Source organism: Rhipicephalus sanguineus, chromosome 8 (assembly GCF_013339695.2).
Source record: "Rhipicephalus sanguineus isolate Rsan-2018 chromosome 8, BIME_Rsan_1.4, whole genome shotgun sequence".
NCBI classification, from domain to species: domain Eukaryota; kingdom Metazoa; phylum Arthropoda; class Arachnida; order Ixodida; family Ixodidae; genus Rhipicephalus; species Rhipicephalus sanguineus.
The window spans coordinates 147751890-147773676 of record NC_051183.1 but is presented as its reverse complement, the minus strand read 5'-3'; the positions used below and the strand labels follow the sequence as shown (position 1 = coordinate 147773676).

The 21787-nt window shown below is 45.7% G+C and overlaps 1 long non-coding RNA gene across 1 annotated transcript; it reads left to right on the top strand.

The window, feature by feature from the left end:
* The first annotated feature begins 679 nt into the window (after positions 1–679).
* On the top strand, positions 680–944 carry LOC125759595 (uncharacterized). The gene is made up of 2 exons (XR_007417219.1): positions 680–719; positions 827–944. It is a non-coding gene; the product is annotated as an uncharacterized LOC125759595 (long non-coding RNA).
* The last annotated feature ends 20843 nt before the right edge of the window (positions 945–21787 follow it).

The following is a 21787-nucleotide window of genomic DNA, read 5'->3' as shown; positions in this document are numbered from 1 at the left end:
ACTTATGGGATGTTAGTCTGGGGAACGACATCGCAAGGGAATTACCAAAAGCTAATAACTTTACAAAAGAAAATATTGCGCTGCTTTGAAAAATACAGGGGAAACCTACAAGACTTGCGCACTGCTCCACTATTCATTAAACATTCCATACTCAGAATTGATCAATTATATCATTTTAAATTGCTTCAGTTAATTAAAAAAATAAGCTATATGAAGAAAGTTGCACCGAAAGACCACACTACAGTTTGCGAGAACAAAAGAAACGAGCTCCTAGAACAAGAACCAAGTATGGAAAACAAAGTGTTGCGTACCAGGTACCTCATGTTTTAAATACCCTTGCAGATCAATTGAACTTTAGGGCTAGTAAAGCGGCTTTTAAGAAGCACATAAAGAACTTATTATTAACCGCCGGTATACATTATCGAAACTACTTAGTGGAGTTTCATGCCTCCGCTAATGCTTAAATTGTTCATGAATTTGTATTATGATTACACCAGTGTACAGTATAATTCGGTGCATCCGCATGCATTTTGCGCCTCTGTTTTTGAAGTTTTTTATTGATATCGTTTAGTTGTGTATCTTTACGAGAGCGACCTCTAATTATTGAAATGTGTTATGTAAACTTATTTTATTTGTGTGTGAATTTTATGTGTACAATTGCAAGTTGCTTGTTCTCCATTTCTCTGAAACCAATGTATTGAATATATATATATATGTATGTATATATATATATATATATATATATATATATATATATATATATATATATATATATATATATATATATATATATATATTTTTTTTTTTTTCTGTACTGATGTTGAAGCTTTGCACTGTCACGAACTGCGGAGGGACCGGGGCCTTTGTCAGGCTGTTCGCCTTTAGCCCTTGCCCCTGCAGTGAGCTCTGTATTCGGCTTACTGTGAATAAAAGTATTACTACTAAAGTATTACCTGGTATAAACATTAGCATAGCCAGCAGTCAGTTTTTATGAATAGGAATCAATGGCCAGCCATCAAGCACTTCTTTGCGACATCCATTACATATTTTATGTGGCATACAGCGCAAAACATGCAACATGTGTAGTTCTCGTGTAGTACAGGATTCTCATGTAGTCATCTGGGATACAGGAGCCCAATAGGTGACACAGCTTGCGTGCATGAGCTTGGCAGTGTCGTGTCCCCAGACCATGTAAGGGTCAGGTGGCATTCTGGCGAAAAGGACAGCAGGTTGCACTGATTCGAGACCACTCACGGCCAGACCTTAAGCGTGGCTATTCCGAATTCTTGGACACGTCTTGACTACCTCGAGACACGAAGTTTCCAAGGAGGCTTCCTGGTCAAATGCAGCTGTAGAGCTTCAATGTGCAGTCTTGAAGCAACCTGAAATAGTCAAGTGTACAAAAATAAACACATGATGACAGACAGATCGATCACCTTTTAATCTGACAAGGGCAGCGCTCACACACCAGATTCCATGAAGTGTCATGGCAATGAACAAAACCAGGGATACTCATTAAATTTGCTGTACTTTGAGGGTCTGTTACTCCCTTAGCCAGCTGCAACTGTTTCCGCTGCATGACCTCCGTACAATTAGAAGGATGTTTTTTTAGAGAACGCATATTTCTTATCAAAATTGTATAATAGTCACGCTCAAGATGTTTTCGCGCACACACGCTATGTCAAGAAGGAAATAGTTTGCTGGAACTAAAATGGGAATGAAGAGATTAATTAACAAAAACTCATTAATTAACTTTTAACTCCTGACCTGGAGGTAGTTGTTTATATTAGAAAGTTGTATCGCGTGCCAATTTATGGCATACACATTTTTTTTAATCGCGAAAGTTACACGTAATTCGTGATATTCATCCTTGAATTTCAAGGACGAAATCGAAACTGATAGCGCCTGACGTGCAGGAAACGTCGCTTCTCTGTTACGTAAGCTCGGAGCTACACGTGAAAAGAAGGTGATGATAGTTTAATGAAGGTGGGCCGAAGCAGAATGTGATCAGGAAAATCTGCAAGCATTCAGAAATACACAAGTAAACAGCTTATTATTTGGGTGCGATGTGTGGTACTTATCTGTAAACATAGAAAGAAAAGGTTGATATTACTGCCGTTTCGGATGCGCGCATCTCGAAAGAAACAAATGAGCACCAAACGCCATATGCAAAGGTAAGGCGATCCGCTGACGCAAGTTAGATGACTTGCCAGTTTTCACGAAAAGGTACGACCACGACGCGCCTTCATTCAAATTTCGTCACTCCCTTGTTGCGGGCAGCTCCGGTCTGACGTAACAGAAAAACCGCGTTTTCTGTGTGCCGGACACGATCAGTTCTGATTTAGCCCTTAAAATTTCACAATAAATATCTCGAGTTACGTAAAACTTTCATGATTTCTGAAAAATGGGTATACCATAAAGTGGCACGCACTACAAATTTCTAATATAAACAACTGCCCTCAAGTCAATAAATAAAAATTAGTTAACGGGTTTTTGTTAATTAGTCCCGTCAACGCATTTTTTGTTGCGGCAGAATATTTCCGCCTCGAACTAGAGTACTACTGTAGCGTGACTGTCATAGGATTTTTTTATAAAAGATATGTACTGTCTGAAAAAAAATCACCCTGTATAGCATGGCAGCAGTATTTTAATAATAATAATAATTGTTGGGGTTTGACGACCCAAAACCACGATAAGATTATGAGAGACGCCGTAGTGGAGGGCTTCGGAAGTTTCGACCACCTGGAGTTCTTTAACGTGCACCTAAATCTAAGCACACGGGTCTAAACCATTTTCGCCTCCATCGAAAATGCGGCCGCGGCGGCCAGGATTCGATCCCGCAACCTGTGGGTCAGCAGTAGAGCACCATAACCACTAGACTAGCAGTATTTTAACGAAGACCTGTAGGTCGCGGGATCGAGTCCCGGCCTCGGCGGCTGCATTTTCGTTGGAGGCGAAAATGTTTGAGGCCCGTGTACTTAGATTTAGCTGCACGTTAAAGAACCCCAGGTAGTCGAAATTTCCAGAGCCCTCTACTACGGCGTCTCTCAATCATATCGTGGTTTTGTGATGTTAAACGCCAAATGTTATTATTAGTTTAACGAAGAAAACGGCAAAATGTGCATACAGCAACACGAAATATGGCGAATGTACGACAAGACTAGGCTTGCCTTCACTGCCTTCTTTCTGTCGCATCATTGTGAGCGTGCCCTTCTAGTGCCTGGCTTCAGAACAGCTGCACGAAGGTGCAGCTATTCTAAAGGCCTAATGTGCCATTTTTTCTTCAGATCTATATCAACAGGCAAAGGTCTCGTTTTTCCGTTTGTCTGGATGGACAACCCACCAGCCAGCGTTGACCAGTATAGAGGGTTGGGAGCAAACTCGGGCAAACTGTGCAGCACAAACATCACCTCAAACCTCAAACAATTGAGGTGATGAGAAGCGGTCAAACAAAAAGGAACAGTGCTGAAGTGACTTATATGCATATTAAAAACAACAGCTGATTATGGCACGAAATTGGGACAATTAAGGTGCATTGTAAAAGAATGTCAAATGAGGTACCCTGCTGTAAAAAGTGCTAAATATTCATTGCAGACTATGGCGAATAGAATTCAAATAGGATACAGCGAGTGTTTCGAGGTATAATGACGAAGTAATAATTGCTAGAGATTTATGAGCGAAAAGCACAATGCGATTAAGCGGTGCTACATAGTGGGAGATCACGGAATAATTTCAACAACCTGGAGTTCTTCAACGTGCACAAATCAGAGGGCATGGGAGTTTCTGTATCTCGGCCCCTTCTAAATGCAGCTGCCGGGGTCAGGAATAGAACCCGCGTCCTTGGGCTTCGCAGCGTAACGCTTCCAAGTCCATTTTAAAGGATTTTTGTCCACTGCCCACAACATCACTGTAGACTGTATCTCTGTGTTGAAAATAATAACGAACTGAACCACGGCTGGTATAACAAAGGCATCCAATATCCACGCAACACAGCGTTTGAGCAGTATGTTTACTGCCATTATTACTAGCCGGTGTTGTGTTTACTATTAGGTACTAGCACCACACCACATTAGACAAAGCAAGTATCACAGGAGGATGAGGTTATGCTCGTATGCAGTTTGTGGACAAAAAAAAAAACTACAACTTTGGAGTGAACTCACATTTACCTTTGTTGCATGATAATTTTTAGCATCATAAGATCAAGTCACCACTGTTTCAATTAAATGAAACCGTGCTACAAAAGCTATTGCATCAAAGTTTTATAGCAGTTACGCACGCACGCACGGACGCACGCGCGCGCACACACACACACACACACACACACACACACACACACACAAACAAACAAGCAAACACGGCGAGAAGTTCGAATATGCAGCGAATAAATACGTATTAAATGTGTTTCAACGTCTGGGTAGCAAAGGAAAGAAACACTAAATTCTAGAGTTTTACGAGCCAAAATCATGATCTGGATATCAGGCATGTTCGGGCCGGGTGCATTGGATTGATTTTGATCAGCTGATCTTACTTACCCTTCAAATATATATCGGTGCAACGTTGCTCTACGTGTCACCACACTCGACTTGCAACCGAGATTTCAACTCGCAATTTCATGTTTTTCTGGCATGTATGGAATAAGGAAACACGATATTGGCGCGCACCACTCCGTTTTACCCGCTACTGGATAGTCCAGTGCGGTTTTCGTCGTTGCCAAGCCATTGAAACACGATAGCAAAATCCGTGCAACTGGAACATCAGAAACACAAGTGACAAAGCTACGTGTGAAGCGAATAAAAGAGTTGTAGGCAGAAGCCGCCAGAACTCACCTGAAATCTATAACGACCGTAGGAGCGTCGTCCACAGGCTTCGTCTGTCGGTGCCACTGGGATCCGTCATGCGCTGCCATCTTGCTCAGGCAAGTTCACGACGAAACGAAGCTTACTGCAGGGACTTCTCCGTCCGGAGGCTGCTTTTCCCAAACACTGAGTGACACTGCTTCAGCCAGTCACGGCAAGCGTGAGACGACGACACGATACTACGCCACGAATGCATAGCACGGAAGGAAAGTCACGCAAAACGATCAGCCAGACACGGCAAGAGCGAGCCGACGATACGATACTACGCCACGAATGCATAGCACGAAGAAAGTCACGCAAAACAATCACTTGCAATCACGCCTGACGACACAGATTATTCTGGCGGACTAAAGAACGACCACAACGAGACGGATCACGAACAATACCGTCTAACGACGCCAAAATGGCTGTCTCGTATTGATGGCTTCGGCTTTGGATTAAAGTAGCCTCCACGAACGCCTACATGGTTTCGGTTTTGTTTTGGTGCTATAGAACACACATCCATGCATAGTTAAAGCTTTATTGAATAATATCAGGGTGGAGCAGGCGAAGCGTGCCCTGTGTGTGTCTGTAAGGGCTGTACGGTGGGAGGGGGCGCAGGTGAACGTGCATCCCCTGCTCTAGGGGCTAGGGAGAGTGCGGTGAGGCCGTGTGTGCGTGCCTGGCTGTGCTCAACGTTTGCTGAGCGATTTGGTGGCCCGCGCGGATTATCGTGAAGATATAGTTTAGCTGTGGCGGGCAGAAATGATGACCACGCGCGCTATAATTCTGGTAGTATTGTCGCTATGTAGGAGACGCGGTAAAGCGTCGCCTTGATAACCGGTCTGCGCGGTTATCATGCCAGCTTTGCGGCACATGTTTTTACGGCCGTCGAGTTAGATGTGTTCCCGATCGCCAGTGCGTTCAACACCATGCACGTCCATTTCACTAATAAATGTATGTTTTCTGCCATACATGCTGTCGTAGGAATCTACAAACCTCGCTTGCAAACGTACGAAGATTCGCAAATTTGTCAGCGCTGCCATTGTTAAACGTTGTCATAACTCTCAATGTTTCGCTTGGGGGCAAGATTTTTTAAGAACCCTGTTTACTTGTAGACGTTTTCGAAGCGCCGTTTCAGCAATATCGTAACTGAAGCCATAACACAATACGTGCGTAATTCCACATTTTACGATCCCATGTTATATATTCTCAACCAAAATTTTTCGGTATACCACAAGCCAAAGCAGCGAACTGTATCTTGGTCGCAGCCAGTGAAGCTTTATTTTTTTAAAAAACCCACTCTGTATATGCAGAACCATCACTGACTCCCTTGGAGCAAGGGAGTCATCTATTTCATTCAGGAGCGTCAACCAGAGCATTGTGACTCCCCTTAGAAAAAAAGGTGGTCATCGGCTGCCACAAACAGAGTCAAGCAGACGTGACTCCCTTTTGACTCTCTTTTTTTTAAGAGTGTAGATATATACACAGCCGAACGGCACGCGCAGGCGCACTGCACGTACGCTACATGCACAGTTACAGTTGTAATGCTTATACTTGTCCGTTATGACGGAGAACGCACGCACGTTTCACGAACCCGTGTGTATGTGTAGAAGGGGTTTTTGACAGTTCTCGAACAAGGTCATCATCACTGTGATCAGTGAGCACCAGCACCTGGACCGGACTTGTTAATCGGATTCGTTCGTGATCGCGGTTACGAGGGGTCTAAGTGTAGTTAAGTGCGAGGTATAGTACAGCTGGTGGAAATCCTGGATGCCTCTTACTATGAAATGATATATGATGCCTCCTGTCGTGGACGCGGCAGCGAGGTCTTTTGATGCCCTCTCCACATCCAATCCGTCTTTCACGCAATATAAGGACCAAGCGTTTTTGGGTCTTAATAAATAAATGTTCAAGACACCGGTAATGATGAGAGGCCTGGTTCTCTCAGCAGATTTATTGTAGGAAGCAGTGACGCCGGTTTTTGCGTAATCCCCGTGGTCCACGTTGCGGTCCATGGTGACGAGTGGATGGTACTTGACGAGGGTGGCGATGCGGGCTTGTTGGTTGGTCATACTTGAATGAGTTGAGCGCATACGAGGACACGGACAGAAGGAAGAGACGTACACACACAGTAGCGCCAGTGTGTGTACGTCTCTTCCTTCTGTCCGTGTCCTCGTATGCGCTCAACTCATTCAAGGATGGTACTTGAGCGTCTTCCAGGGGTGTTCTGTCTTCAGTTACCTCACTTTCCTTGCGTTCGCCGCGGTGGTGTAGCGGTTTAGGTGCTGGGCTGCGGACCCGAAGGTCGCGGCTTCGATCCCGGCCGCGGTGGTCGCATTTGGATAGAGGCAATATGCTAGATGCCCGTGTTCTGTGCGATCTCGGTACACGCTAAAGAATACCCAATGGTCAAAATTTCCGGAGCCATTCGCTACGGCGTCTCTCATATCACATCGTGGTTTTCGGACATAAAACCCCAACAATTATTATTATTATCACTTTCCTTGCGTGCCAATGTGTGTGTTCGCGGTTACTTCGCTGGTTGAGACTCTGTATCACCTGTGGCACATACCCGCATAACATTAACTCTGGTTTACGGGTATGTGCCACACGTGACTGAGAGAAAGGGTTTCATGACGTACGCGACAGGTATTTTGCGTTATTCATGTCATGACCAGTGAATCGTGTTCCTCATACACTGATCCCCCGCAAGGCCAATTTTGGTATATTACGAGTTATGGAGACGACCAGGAGAGCGCCCAGACGTAAGCGGCTAGATAGATAGATAGATAGATAGATAGATAGATAGATAGATAGATAGATAGATAGATAGATAGATAGATAGATAGATAGATAGATAGATAGATAGATAGATAGATAGATAGATAGATAGATAGATAGATAGATAGATAGATAGATAGATACGGAGATAGAAACGGCCAAAGTGCCTGAGGTTCGCTGAGAAATTCTTCGCATTTAAAAGGCGCTATACACAGGTTTATTTTTTTAAGGATTCTTTTGTTCGCTAAATACATGTGTTGCACTGAGGACATTCAGTTACGGTTTGTTGTTTTACTGGATAATTTCGTACACAACAGGGCTGTCAGGCAGCACGGTTCAGTGTTGGGCAGTATCGAAGATACATGTATCTTAGATACTATCTTAGATACTCTTGGGGTATCTTGTATCTGTATCGCGATACGTCTCGCAAGAGGCGTGTCAGTATCTGTATTTCCGATACATTGAAGAATGTATCGTGTATCTTAAGATACAAGATACTGCGATCGCACCATCACCGTGCGAAACAATAAACGTTGGCTGAACGACGCTTCTCAAGCTGATACAGCTGCCACTAAATCACCAGAATAAAATTAAAGGCAGTGACATTATTTCATCTTTCCATCATAGTTTTGCCGCTAGAATAGAGGATCAGCTCTGAGCGTCCCTATTGGCGGAGCATAGTCACGCGGTGGCGCTCGCGTCGTCTCGATAGACAAGCGCGCGAACGTACGCCCAGGCGACCTTTTGTTTTATCGCTTTTTCTTTTTAGTTGTGTCAGTACCGTGACACTTGGCACTTAGCAACTGTCCTGTGCCGCGTACTCTAATGCGCACGGCGTCTCTCGCACACAATCTGAAGCTTCTGTGCCATTAGCGAAGTTTGTCTTGTGCGGTGCTTCGTTACGAATTCTGAAGAATGCAAGCATGGGGGATTGCTTTGCGTCTAGTGGCTTTCACACATCGGAGATTTGAAGGATCTCGTGGATGTAAGTTTGACTTACATGCACTAAGATTAACTTATATGCAAATTATACTCCAACAGCTATAGCACCACCGGTACCGATGGTGGATCTAACAGAACAAGCATTCACATAACAGCTGTCTTGGCGTACGTCTCTCTTTCATTCAAAGAGTTTTAAAATCATAATTTGATTATTAGCAGAAGTTATTTCTTAGCTGTCCTTCTTTTACAATCCGTACATTACATATGATTCTATATAGTTTCTTTCCGGTCTCCTTACATGCAATATGCCTTTAACGCGCTGCCAAGGTAAGCTCTCTTATTTATTCTTGCTTTTAACTGTCTGCGTCATTTCTGCTACTGTTTACATACTCCTAGTCCACTTGAATTTACTGTTATGTAAAGGCGATGTTGGGATCAAATATATTGCAACAGAAATATATTATATTCCGGGCGCGCCTGGCTTGCACAGTAACAAAAGTTCTGCTTACTACTAAGTAAAATCGTGAAATTGTGTTTCCAATAAAATAACATAAATTATTAGGATTCATTTTAAGTATGCTAGCAAATGTATTCGAGAAGCATTGTTCTACCAAATGCTCAGTTTTTGTCATGAGCGTCCGAACGAGCCGTTTCACGCTATTTTCCATGGGCACTGAATTTAATTCTCGTACTATTAGGGGTTACCCGCCACCGTGGTATAGTGGTTATGGTGCTTGACTGCTGATCCGAAGGTCGCGGCGGCCGCATTACAATGGAGGGAAAATGCTAGAGGCCCGTGTGCTTATATTTAGGTTTTATAACCCCAGGTGGTAAAAATTTCTGGAGCCCTCCATTACAGCATCCTCTATAATCATATCCTGGTTTTGGGACGTCAAACGCAACAATTATCACTAGCTCTTGGGGCTGCTGCCTGTACCGGGTTTCTATGCTTATTCGCTGTGGCTGATACGCAACTGCTTTTCTATTTTACTTAGATATTTTTGTTTTCTTTGTTTAGGCTTCCCTAAATTATTTTACTGTTACTAATCACCAAGTAATCGGAGCTATAAGTCGCATTAGTCTTAATAGCGGTGGTGTCCTGTGGCGCTTTGTGCCACTGTACAATACGTCACAATTGTTTCTAGGCGGCACATGTTCTTAGTGACGTACACGTCCAGTGATCCGTTATTGCGAAAACCGTAATACGTTTCGGGCAAGGTAGAACTCCACAGTGGTATTTGCACCATCGTGCGCCGGCCTCTTATTGAAGTCCCTATGATTACGTGGCAACTCGCTAGCTGGTCGGCAAGCAGAGCAGCGAGTCCCATCAATTACAAAAGCGACAAGCAAAGACCGCTATCAGCGATGTGTGTAAAGAGTTGTGAAGTTAAGCGGCTAAAGAAAGGTCATTAAATTGCTTTGGAATGAAACAAAATACCTTGAGCAAGAAGTACAAAGCTTTTGAGATACTCACGCACATTCATTCAAATGAAACAAAATTGGTCGCAGTTATTACATTTTCAAGCGAACATTTTCGTGCAGAGGCACTTAGTGCTACATTATATAGATATATAATAACAAATTTGCGAATGTATCGAAGTATCTTAAGATACAATTGGAATGTATCGTATCGGTTACAATCAATGTTGTACTATCTTGTATCTGTATCTCAAATACTTCTAGCCTGAGTATCTTGTATCGTATCGCGATACAATTTCAAAGTATCTTTGCCCAGCCCTCGCACGGTTATACAAGAAGCTCAGATGGGGCTTCCAGGCATGCCTCGAGTGAAACATGTCGATACGTTTTATGCGTCAAAAGATTGCCAGCTCTTCTACCTCGTTCTGTGCCGCTTCTTTCTAGCAGTCACTTCAGTCTTCTTGTAATTGAAAAAATTCCCTTTCATTATTTCTCTCAGTCAGATGCAACACAAGGTAGAGGTACCATATATGGTTGATTATGGTGACTGTAGAGGTAGAGCGCACTTTAGAAAGAACAATCTGTGTAGCTTTAGCAGAAATATGAGGGTTAAACTGCGTCGAAAAATTGAAGGAGGATGAATGTCATCGTGGTTCTAGTATGCACGGTTTCGCGCAGGTGCCTTTCATGCAATCCAAGCATCAAATCAAATAATAATATGACTTCTTGAAGAGTGTCCATGCTTCCCTCAAAAATTAAAGCCAAGTTCGCGCCTGCGAAAACTGAGCAAACAGCTCCTTCTTCTTCTTCTTCTTCTTCTTCTTCTTCTTCTTCTTCTTTTCTTTTCGTCTTTCCTTATCTCTATCTACATCTTCTTCTTTCTTTCATCTTTCCTTTTATCTCTTTCTATATTGCGCTCTCTTCTCGTTTCCCTCCTCCCAACCGTCACTTCCTTCCCACTCCTTGCTATGCTATAAGCAGTGTACATGGTTATGCTATCGTTTACACTCTCACCTTCTCAATTTCCTCCTCCTCATTTTACTTTCCCATCTTCTTGCTAAACTATACTGTGCAAGGCTATGCCACACTTTCTTCTCTTCCCCGTTCTTTCCTTCCCCATCACCTTCACACCCTTTACCTCACTCTCACTTCCCTTTCCCATACCCTTGCTATATTACACTACGCATGGCTATGCTATGCTACGAGCTGCTTGGGCCATGCTAGGAGCTATCAGTGGCGCATAAACTATACTACCCAACGGCTATGCCATGCTTTACGCTCTTCTCTCCTCCTACCCAGATACCCACAAGAAAAGGACACTTGTCATGTGGGTATGTGCCATGAAGGTGACACACCCACAAGTCCTCTTTCCCTCTAAGGTATACTCAAGTGAACCAAAAGTTCACCAGACGCTAGTGCCTAGCGTCATTAAAGACACTTAAATGGAAAATTAGGGCGCCCAAAGTATTTCCCTTATTCCCTTACGGTTTACAGCCAGAAGCGGTAAAGGAGAAGGGGTTGAGCAGCCAGAAAAATGCAAGGATAAAGACGAATGGCGACATGGTTCTTGTAGATGCGCTAATTCGCGCAGGCGTCTGTTTTGCAATTCCGAACCTCAAATCAACCAAAAATAAGTTTTGCTAGACAAGTGGCGACAACACCTAACATATCCGCAGCAGTGCAACTGCACAGGAGACATCATGTAGTCTGCACATGTGTATATCGGTAAAAAGAATCTACACAACCTACCGTTTTCCCAAATTTCTCTTCAGTCAAATGTGCCAAATGGTAAAACAATTCAAAATCTGTGATTCCGAATCTGTGACATAGGTGCTAACAGTGCAAGAGCAACGGCAATGAAATGTGCGTGCTTCCATTATTTAAATAATTTCACACATTGAAGCGCACTGTAAGTCACAGTGGAAGAAAATGTTGGATTCATTAATTGGAGCTTTGACATCATAGCTCCTACGAATAAGAAGCTCGCCGAAGGAAAGCGTTGGAAATGTCCCGCAAGGCGTTTGGAAACACAGCAAAGCGAGTGGGCTGGTGGTAAACCCCGTAACTGTCGAAAAGGGTCGTGCATCGGAACTCACACCGTGTAGGCAAGCAGGCGGATGTTTCCTTATGTTGCCCATTGCAGCCCGGAAACAGGAGCATGGAGCAATGTTAGGAAAGCCGGTTTGCAACGCGTTGCGCCACGTGCATCATCCTATTAGCAGCCACCATAGGGGCGTACCAAGCCAACAAGGCGTGGTTACATAGTCGGCATCAGGTCGTTCCCTCTTCGGACTCAGACCTATGTCTAAACGCTATTAGCGTTTGCCAACGCCAACCTGGACCTCACCCTAGTCGGTAGCGAGACTCGCACTTGCTACCTACCAGTCCTGAGAAGCAGAGCGTCTTGAAACGCTCGCCTACAGGACTGGTTGCTAGTGAATGGTTTGTAGCACATATGTGTTTGTCGAAACGTCCGGAGTGAGCCTTTGCAAAGAGAGATTGCTCGGCGCCGCTTTATCGGGTGAGTGCGTCGAGAGTGTGCGTTAACTGTCAAGTACAGTCGAGCGCGATTTGAAGGTTATCGCGCGAGCGTCGACCAAGAACTACAACAGCGCCATGGCTTAGTATCCTCCTTCGAGGAGAGAGAGGTATCAGGCAAGCGTCACTCACCCTTTTTGCTGTTCCTTAAGCTGCGATCACTCCCGTCTGAGAAAGGCATATTTTCATTTCTTCCTTTTTTCATGACGACGCGATATATTTTGTTCAACTTAGCACGCTGTTCCAAAGAAGCAGTGCCAAGCACCAGCTTTACCAGATGTTACCCAGCAATCCCTTTATTTTCCGCTGAGATAAGAGCCAACGAAGGATAAAAGGACAGACGAAGAATAAAAGGACAACGAAGAATACACTTGATCGCAACGAATGGAAAGCTTAAAGTAGAGAGAAAGGTTGTAGAGTTTGTCGTAGGGGCGATTGTTGTAGCATGGAACAGACAACGATGGCGAGAAGAATGCTTAATCTTGATTTTCCCTGTTTCGAAACGTGCTGCTAGGCCCCTGGGACGCTAGGCCGGTCGACGCTCGCGCGATAACCTTCATCTCGCGCTCGACTGCACATGCTGGCCATGCTAAAACATGGGCAGGCCTTTGGCCGCTCGAGAGAAGAGAGAACTCGTTCTGCAATCCGATAAGTTCTGAAAGCCCATAATCGGGTGTGCAGTGCTCGTGACTATAAGTGTAGTGGAAGGGAAGGGCTGGTGGCCAGCTTGGCGGTATCCTTACTTGGAGCGCTGGAAGCGCGAACGGAGAGGTGACGACGGCGGCTGAGACCCGGCCGACATTGTATGCGTTTCGTACGTAGCCACCGCGACGACCCTCGCTTATGTCACATGCCAGCGCTTACACCGCTTACAAACACTTCTTGTCACGCACGAGTGCAAGATTTGCCTGAGTGGTTAATAGCAGCGCCTGTTCTCACTAAGCCCGGGGTGGTTCATAGCTACTTCCACGCTGTCGCGTTAAGATGTCCAAATTCTATAGTCGCCGTTCCTGGGTTCATATAGACTGTGAACCACCGGGGTGAGTGTGAGTGAACAACTTTATTGAACGATCCGGCAAAACAAGGAGAGGGGAATGGGGTGGTGGGCACATATCTGAATTGCACGGGTAATGAAATGCGGGTATGTGCCACATGTGACTGAGGGAAATAGCTTCATGACGTACGCAATTGGTATGTCCGCTCATTCATGTCCTGACCCGTTAATCGTGTTCGTCATAAACTCGCATTCTTCTATACAAATTTTGGTATATACCAAGTTAAGGGGACGACCATGAAAGCACCCTGATGTAGGCGGATAGATAGATAGATAGATAGATAGATAGATAGATAGATAGATAGATAGATAGATAGATAGATAGATAGATAGATAGATAGATAGATAGATAGATAGATAGATAGATAGATAGATAGATAGATAGATAGATAGATAGATAGATAGATAGATTCGCCAAGAAATACTTTGCATTTCATAATATAGGAGCCATTACAGTCTGTGAGAATGAAAGACCAGCATAGCTGTTTAAAACACGACACATAGGGGACACAGAAGTTTAAACAAGCTTACGAGCTCGTTTAGTGCCTTGCCCGTGGCTGACCACCGGATAAACCATCTCTAATGCGACTACTTTTGTGTGGACTACTACCGCCACCGTGGACGTGCGTACATGTGTAACCCGCATTGACCAAGCAACGACGGCCCTTCACAGCACCATACACACAGTTGTGACTTCTATTTTGCAGGTTCATTGCGTTTTTAACAGCAGAGATGTTTAAGCTTTGCCGGCCATCGTTTCAGAAAACTCTGCGGCTGTGCGCCGCAGAAAGCATATGCCAAGAAACTCCTGGCATAGCACAGTATAGTAAGGGGGTAGGAAAGGGAAGTGAGGGTGAGAAGGGGGCACGTGAAAGTTAGGAGGAAGGAAAGGAGAAGGCGACACGGTAAAGCATGTCATAGCCTTGTATACTATAGTTCAGCAAAAGAATGGGAAAGAGAAGTGCGGGTGAGGAGGATTGATGAATGGACGAGGATGGTGAAGGGAGGAGGAGGTGAGAAAGCGGGTATGTGCCAAGCGGCATCTAGCACAGCACAGCCATGCATAGTATAGTATACAAGGCTTGGAGGAAGGAAAGTGAGGGTGAGGAGGAGGGATTTGAAAGTTGGGAGGAAGGAAAGAAGGAGGCGACACGGTAAAGCATGTCATAGCCTTGTATACTATAGGCGATGCGCAAAGCGCCGACGACGCCATCTGCCGCCACGGCTCAGAAGCGTCGACGGGTTCGGGCGAACAGCGTTTCCGCGAGCGTGTACGCGAGTGCACGGATGGATGTGTTTTTCATCGAGATTTAACGAGTCTGTCGGGCTTCAGCGACGTCGGAAAATCACTGCTGCGCTGTCGGATGCTCAAACACATTAAAAAACCCGCCTGGAACGCAATTTTACATGTTTCCGGTGCTATTTCATGAGCGAGAGCGACGGCGGCGGTGGATTGCGGCTGTCCGACGCAGAAGGTAAGCAATCGCGCTTTGTTTACGGCAGTGTTAGAACGATTACCGTGTTTTTATTTTTCCATTTATGCCGCTAAGTCTTCAGCGAACGCTACTACGTTTACACTTGGTCGCCTTGCCTGCATTGTAGACGCTACAATGCAGATGAGGTTGTTATTACTGATAAGACGCCATGCCTAGGCTCTCTTGAAAAACGAATGGCGCGAAGCGCAATGCTAGAGAATGTGGGGCAGCTGACGGATCCTTCACAAAAGCGCCGTGGAATCACACGTGTGCTGCACGAAATCGGCTGCATTCTAGCTATTGATGGCACTGGAATGCGATCATCGGTGCAGAATGTTCGCTGTGCGCTCGCCTCAACGCTCACTCGCTTTATCGTGCTGCACTTTATCGCAAGTTTATCGTTATGCAAGTTTATCGTGCTAGTTTCATAGTTTTACCAACGCTGACCCTTCGCGTGACTGCACCTGTGAAATCCGTGCGCCGGTGCGACAGCGCGCTCCCTCAAAATCTCTACTATGTAAACACATGGCACATAAGCGAAGGTACTGTGTCGATAAAAAACGTTGGTTCACGCGTGAACGTATGCAGGCATTAGTGATCGGGGCGTTATAAAGAACGTTGTGTACTTAGGATGAGCTCCACTTCACAGGGAAGCTTGTTAACGCTTTTCTGTGGCAAACACTTGGCGCGTATGGTGACAATAGAGAGTTTTCGAATAGGGGCCCCAGTCGTCTTGGGGCCCCAAAGAAATAGCGTCGAGGCCACTGCGCATGCGCGAGACCCAAACAGCGTATGGGTTTTGCGCTGGGGACGCTAATTCTCTAATTTAGCGGGAGCCCCAAAGCCTGCCCCTAACGCTTTGCGTCAAGCAAACATGACGGTCCTCATTGAAGCGACGGCTTTTGGCCAAGACTAGAGTGTCCATAGCGCCGCAGACACGATTCGAAAACTCTTAGCTCCTGCTTGACCGAAAGCGAGCACACCCAAAGGGCTTTGGGGCCCCTATTAAAAAACTCCCTAGTGTCATCACACACAGCTGTGACATAGGACACATGTCTACTAGCGGCTCCTTTGCGCACACTATCACCGCAAAAGTAATTTGGGACGCGCACAAGCGGCAAATCACACGCGCGCACTTCCGTCAAGCTTGCAGTGAAAGAAGGCGCCTGCTAAGCGACCCGCTTGCGGTTCCAACGGCCGCCGCTACGCGGCTTTCAGTGGCGCCCCTGTAGGCGCTGCGCATCGCGGATAGTTCAGAAAAAGAATGGGAAAGAGAAGTGCGGGTGAGGGAAAGTGAGGGTGAGGAAGAGGGATGTGAAGGGGAGGAAGGAATGAAAGGAAAAGAGGAGAAGGTAAAACATGGCATAGCTTAGCAAGGGAATGGGAAATGGAAGAGAGTGTTAGGAGGTGCGATGTCAGGGTTAGGAGGAGGGAAGAGAGGATAGAGGGCAATATAGAAAGAGATAAAGAGTGGTGAAAGCAAGAAGAATGACAGTAATGTAGAAAGATACAAACAAAGAATGATGACAGAGAGAAGAAAGCTGAAGGAAGAGCTCAATCTGCGTTCGCCAGGTGGAGGCACTTGCTTGCCAGCTCCGCTCTTTACTCAGCTTTCACAGGCGTGGAACTTGCTTTAACTTTTTCCGTACCCCGTTCGTACCACCCACGTGTGGGATCAGAACCGACTGAACCATCCGCTTAGAGGGATCGTTCAGGGAGGAGAGAGGGAAGATAGGAAATTCTTCTCGATCGCCGTCGAGACGAAACGTTTGTTGCACTTGCTGCTCGCCCTTCCACTTTTACTCTGCTACTGGGTACTTTCGTTTTGTCAGCGAAGTGGTTTATGGTCGAGAGTTTTCCTGGACTATCGGCGTAACGCGGCTCCCAGCTGCTAGTGGATGTGTGCCACAGAAATTGGCCAATCCCCACTACTCCCTCCGGTTTACTAAAAATGAAGAAGCTGTCTATTACTAAATTTGAGGAAAGCGCGACAAAGCCACAACCCAGAGAAACGAAGGAGACAGGACGACGTGCTACTAGCAACTGAAGTTTAATCGAAAGCAGACAAAGATATACGCACAGCACGCAAAAATCCCAAAATTAAAGAATCACGCTACCGCAGAAAGAATATGCATGTGCCAAAAAAAAAAAAAACACGCCAACTGCGTTTAGGCCGTCAGATTACGTGACATCAAGGTATTTCACCTTACGGCTAGATAGCCTCATACGAACATGTCACGTGACTAGTGTTACGTGATTTTGGCGGGAACATGTCAAGTGAGTAGTGGTGCGTGGTTTTACGTCACGTGACTAGTGGTACGCATTTTTTAGTGGGAACATGTCACGCGACTAGTGTTACGAGGTTTTGCGTGTTGGGTGATTTTGGTGGGTAGATGGCACGTGACTAGAGTTACGAAATTTCGGCTGGAACAGTTATTTCCCTAGTGGTATGTGATTTTACGTCACCTTCCCACCCCCTTTATTTTTTCTTCTTTCTCTCTCTCTATTTCTCGCATCCTCTTTCTATCTCTTTCTCTATTCTCTTTCTACCTTTCTTTCTTTCTCTGTGTACTCCTTCTCTCGCCTATTATGGTTATTGCATCCTACGCCGGTCAATTCGGCGCACGTGTTCTGGGCACGAAACAGACAATGAAGGACAGGACAAAGAAAGCACTTACTGGTCCTTGATGATAAATTCTGTTCGCTTTAAACCGGTGAAACTGCTCTGGTGTTAAAAGGTTGCGAATGCTTCGACGTTGACGTTTTCAATACGCCTAACAAGCTATCTCGTGTGTGCCCTGCTGTGGCAAGGAAGGCTGATAATTCACGCTCAGATTACGGATGCTGCCGTGTGAAACATGTCAATTCGCATGTGCCCTGCCGCGTCGCGGTTGTGTATTTGATGCCGACAACATGCAAACGCTCTTACATCGGTCAAAATGAGCGATGTTTTATTGTACGAGGGGGCATCAAAAATTTTTAACATCATGAATTAAAAACATACATTAGTCACTTTCTCTGGTTAAAGTCAGTTCTTCAGCACGCAGTCTACCTGCAGAGTGACATTTTTTCCAGCGTTCCTTCACCTGTTTCAAGCTCTATTTGTAGAAGCATCAGCTTTGCTCGAAAACCACAGTTCCATTTCGAAAATGACATCCTCTCGGTTGTGAAATTGTGCACCATGAAGCTGCTTCTTCATCTTGGGAAAGAGGAAGAAGTCGCTTGGCGCAAGATCAGGCGAATAAGGTGAACGTTGCAAAAGTTCATAGCCTAACCGGTAGGCGGCGACAACGTATCCTTGGGCCAAATGGACGGGTGCACTGTCGGTCAGGGGACGGACGTCTTTGTCGATCATGTCACGACGTTTTCGTTTCAGTGTACCGCGCAGTTCCTCCAGAAGGTTGCAGCAGTAATTACTGTTGCGGGTCTCGCCCATCGGAACGTATTCGGTTAAGATTACCCCGCCTCTATTCCAAAAAACGGACAGCGTTACTCTCTTGGCATACTTTTGGACCTTCGCCGTCCGGGGAGGGGGCGAGGATGGATGTTTCCACTCCTTGCTCATTTCTTTGGCCTCAGGATCGTAGAGGTATACCCAGCACTCGTCCATAGTCACAAGACGAGCACAAAAGTTGTCTTCCTTCCTTTCCAACAAAGTCAAGTTCTTCTGGGAAATGTCATGGCGAGTTTGCTTCTGAAGAGGTTAAAACAAGCGACGTACCCAGCGTGCGGATACCTTGTTCACGCGCAGTTCCTCATGAATAATCATCCACGCAGTTCCGTGTCCATGGCAAGATTATCCTTCATTGAGGACCTGCCCGCCCGTGGCTCGTCTGTCATGGACATGCTACCACTTTGAAACCTCCTCTTCCACCTCACAGTCGTGTCATATGATGGGCTTTCATCCCTATAGACAGCTTTCGTTTCGTCGTGGATTTGGCGTGCATTTGTGCCCTTCAAATGCAGGGGTGCTATGCAAGATGACCCGAGTTTGGCGAAACTCGGAATCTTTCCGAGCTGTGGCGACACCCCCTTTTGAACGAGCTAACAGTACAAAAGGTCAAATCCATCCCTCAGCGCACACTGCGTTTCATTGGTGATGATGAAACGCGGCGTCACGTCAAGGGCGGTTGACAAAGTTAGGCAGTGTTTTTCAAAGGACACTGAAGAGGAACAATGAATTGGTTTAGATCGATAAATTGTGCTCTCAGAAGTCTAATGTCGTTAATTTCGCCATCATAGGTTTATTAATAGAGGAGAAAATCAAGTTCAGTTTCATTTTTAAATTTCGCGCCGAAATCTCCCCGCATGACGTCACAGATTTCAAAGTGTATTTATCGTATTTTGGCGCCATTGGCTCAACAAAATTAACACAAACTTGGTATGTTAAGTCTATGGACCCCTCAGAGGACAATGCACTTCATTTTTATCGATTAGGAACTACGTAGTCCCTAGTAGGCGCCGTCAAAGTATGCGACGTCATGGCGAATGGTGCGGAAACTTCTATGTGGGGTCGCCGCCCACATTTTCTTTGTGCGCGTTTTCTCGCTTACAAAGCGTCTTCTTGAAGCAAGCGTGGTGTTTTGGCATCGTGAAAGAGTACTTTACTAATATGAGAAAAATCATTTTGCTCTTTAGTGTCCCTTTAAACCATAGGCATCTTCTTTCTTCGTTTCTCGTTCCAGTTAGTGCAGAAGTGCACCCATGGAAGAAAGTTTCAGAAACTTTTTCTAAGGATTTTTTTAGAGTTAAGGGCTCTTTAAATTCCATTTCAGGCTTTAATGTTTGCACTAAGTACCATTTAGAATAATCAGCACCGTGGCCTCTGAGATTAGCTCCGGACGAGTGCTTTACAACACCGCGGCCGGAGCTAATCGCGGAGGCCACGTGTATAATCATCATGGTCGGCCTGTACATTCTAGCGCGTTGCATTGGTACGGCGCGCGCCCCCTTCGCCCTCTTACTGATCGTCTGCTTGCTCCCCGAGCACGTACGCCCGGCTGATTAGCTCATTGGCTGGGCGGTATACCTAGCTAATCAAGTCAGGACATGCTATAATCAAGCTAATTAAGCCAGGTCACGCTAAGACCGAGCTAATTAAGCCACATCTTACTAAGACCATGCTAATGAAGCTGTGTAGAGCTAATACAGGGCTAATTAAGGCCATGCTAATTAACGCCACGCTAATTAGGGATGCATTAACTAAAACCAAACTATTTCGGACCTCACTCTCTAAGACCACGCTAACTAGGATCGCGCTAATTAGGATTATGCTAATTAGCTGCATACTAATGGAAACATTGCCAACTGAACCTGAATAATTAATGTCGTGTTGATTCAACATTACCTGTTAAGACAAAGCTATTCAATGTCATTTTAATTAAGACGCAGCTAATTGATAACAGCAAAACTGAGTCCGAACAGACGAGGTCTTCACTCCGAAGCAGACTGAGACTGAAAAGCTGTAAGAAGCTAGGTGATCACAAGCTCTTCCGATGGCTCCTGGCTTGCTCAAGTAGTGCAAGCTGACCAAATTATATGCAAAGACGCTGCTGCTTAACATCCACCGCATTAACCGCTTGACAGACACACCGGCACTATTACACTCACGAGTTGAACTGGGGCCTTTTCAGAATCAACGAGTTTGTATCCGAGTTCGCGCGTCAATCATTTTGATTGACAGACGCCCGCAGTGAAGATTGGGTCCGCCCACTGCGTTTGCTTTTGCCGAGGAGCAGTGCTCACGCCACAACGCCAGCGAGCGGCACGATTCGCCTATGAGCATATTCACGCAGACTATGCGCCCACGCACGAAGAACTAAAGGTTATATGATCACGTGGCTACGACGTCTGACATTCAATTTCACCGAGCTCAAGCGTACCACTAACAGCCAAGAAGCAAGCGCCCCTGGTGGCATCTGCGGCGAGGAATGTTACTAATTACATGTTGGTGGAAACATTGTTTCTACCGATTTGTTACTGCAGAAACATTTTCAGACGTGTATTGTAAGTTGCAGAAACCTGTCTATTTAATCATCTTTAATATTCGAGAGAAGCGTAACGAGCTGCACGAGAGTGCTGCGTGTGCGCCCTTGTTACCTTCGAGAGTGGAAATTTTCATGATGCAGGTGGAACGAAAGAACTTGCCCGAAAGAGGGCAAACGCCCACGAACGCGCCTATAGGCGCGATGTTCAGTTGGCAACAAGATAGCGCGACAATCACGCTGACGTCGCTGCACTGTTGAAATGTTGACTGAGTGGTGGTGGTGGTGAAAAGCATTTATTTACAAAGAGAGGCGTGGGACCTCTCTAGAGGTTCCCACAGACTAGGTGGAGTCTCTATTCCGGGACCCCATTGGTTGAAGCCGCTGCCCTGGCTCTCTGTACCAAGGCCTGTTGGGCCTGAAGGTCTGAGCAGCCGAGCAGGGCCGCCTCCCAGTCCTCTCGGGTAGGGTTCGGGTGAGGAGTAAGTGCTGAGTTGTTTTGACAGGCCCACACCATGTGGTAGGTGTCCGCCACCTCCCCACAGTGCTGGCGCTGTCCTGTGACCGTAGGGTCGAAATGTTTTATGATTGCGGGACATAACATTGTGTTAGTCTGGAGTCTTAACAGGATGCGCTCATCTGCTTTCTTCAACCCCCTTGCAGGAGGAGGGTAGCGGCGATGAATTTCCTTATAATATTCCAGAATTTCCCTATACCGGAGGAGAGGGTAACCCTCCCCGTCTGTCTCCATTGGGA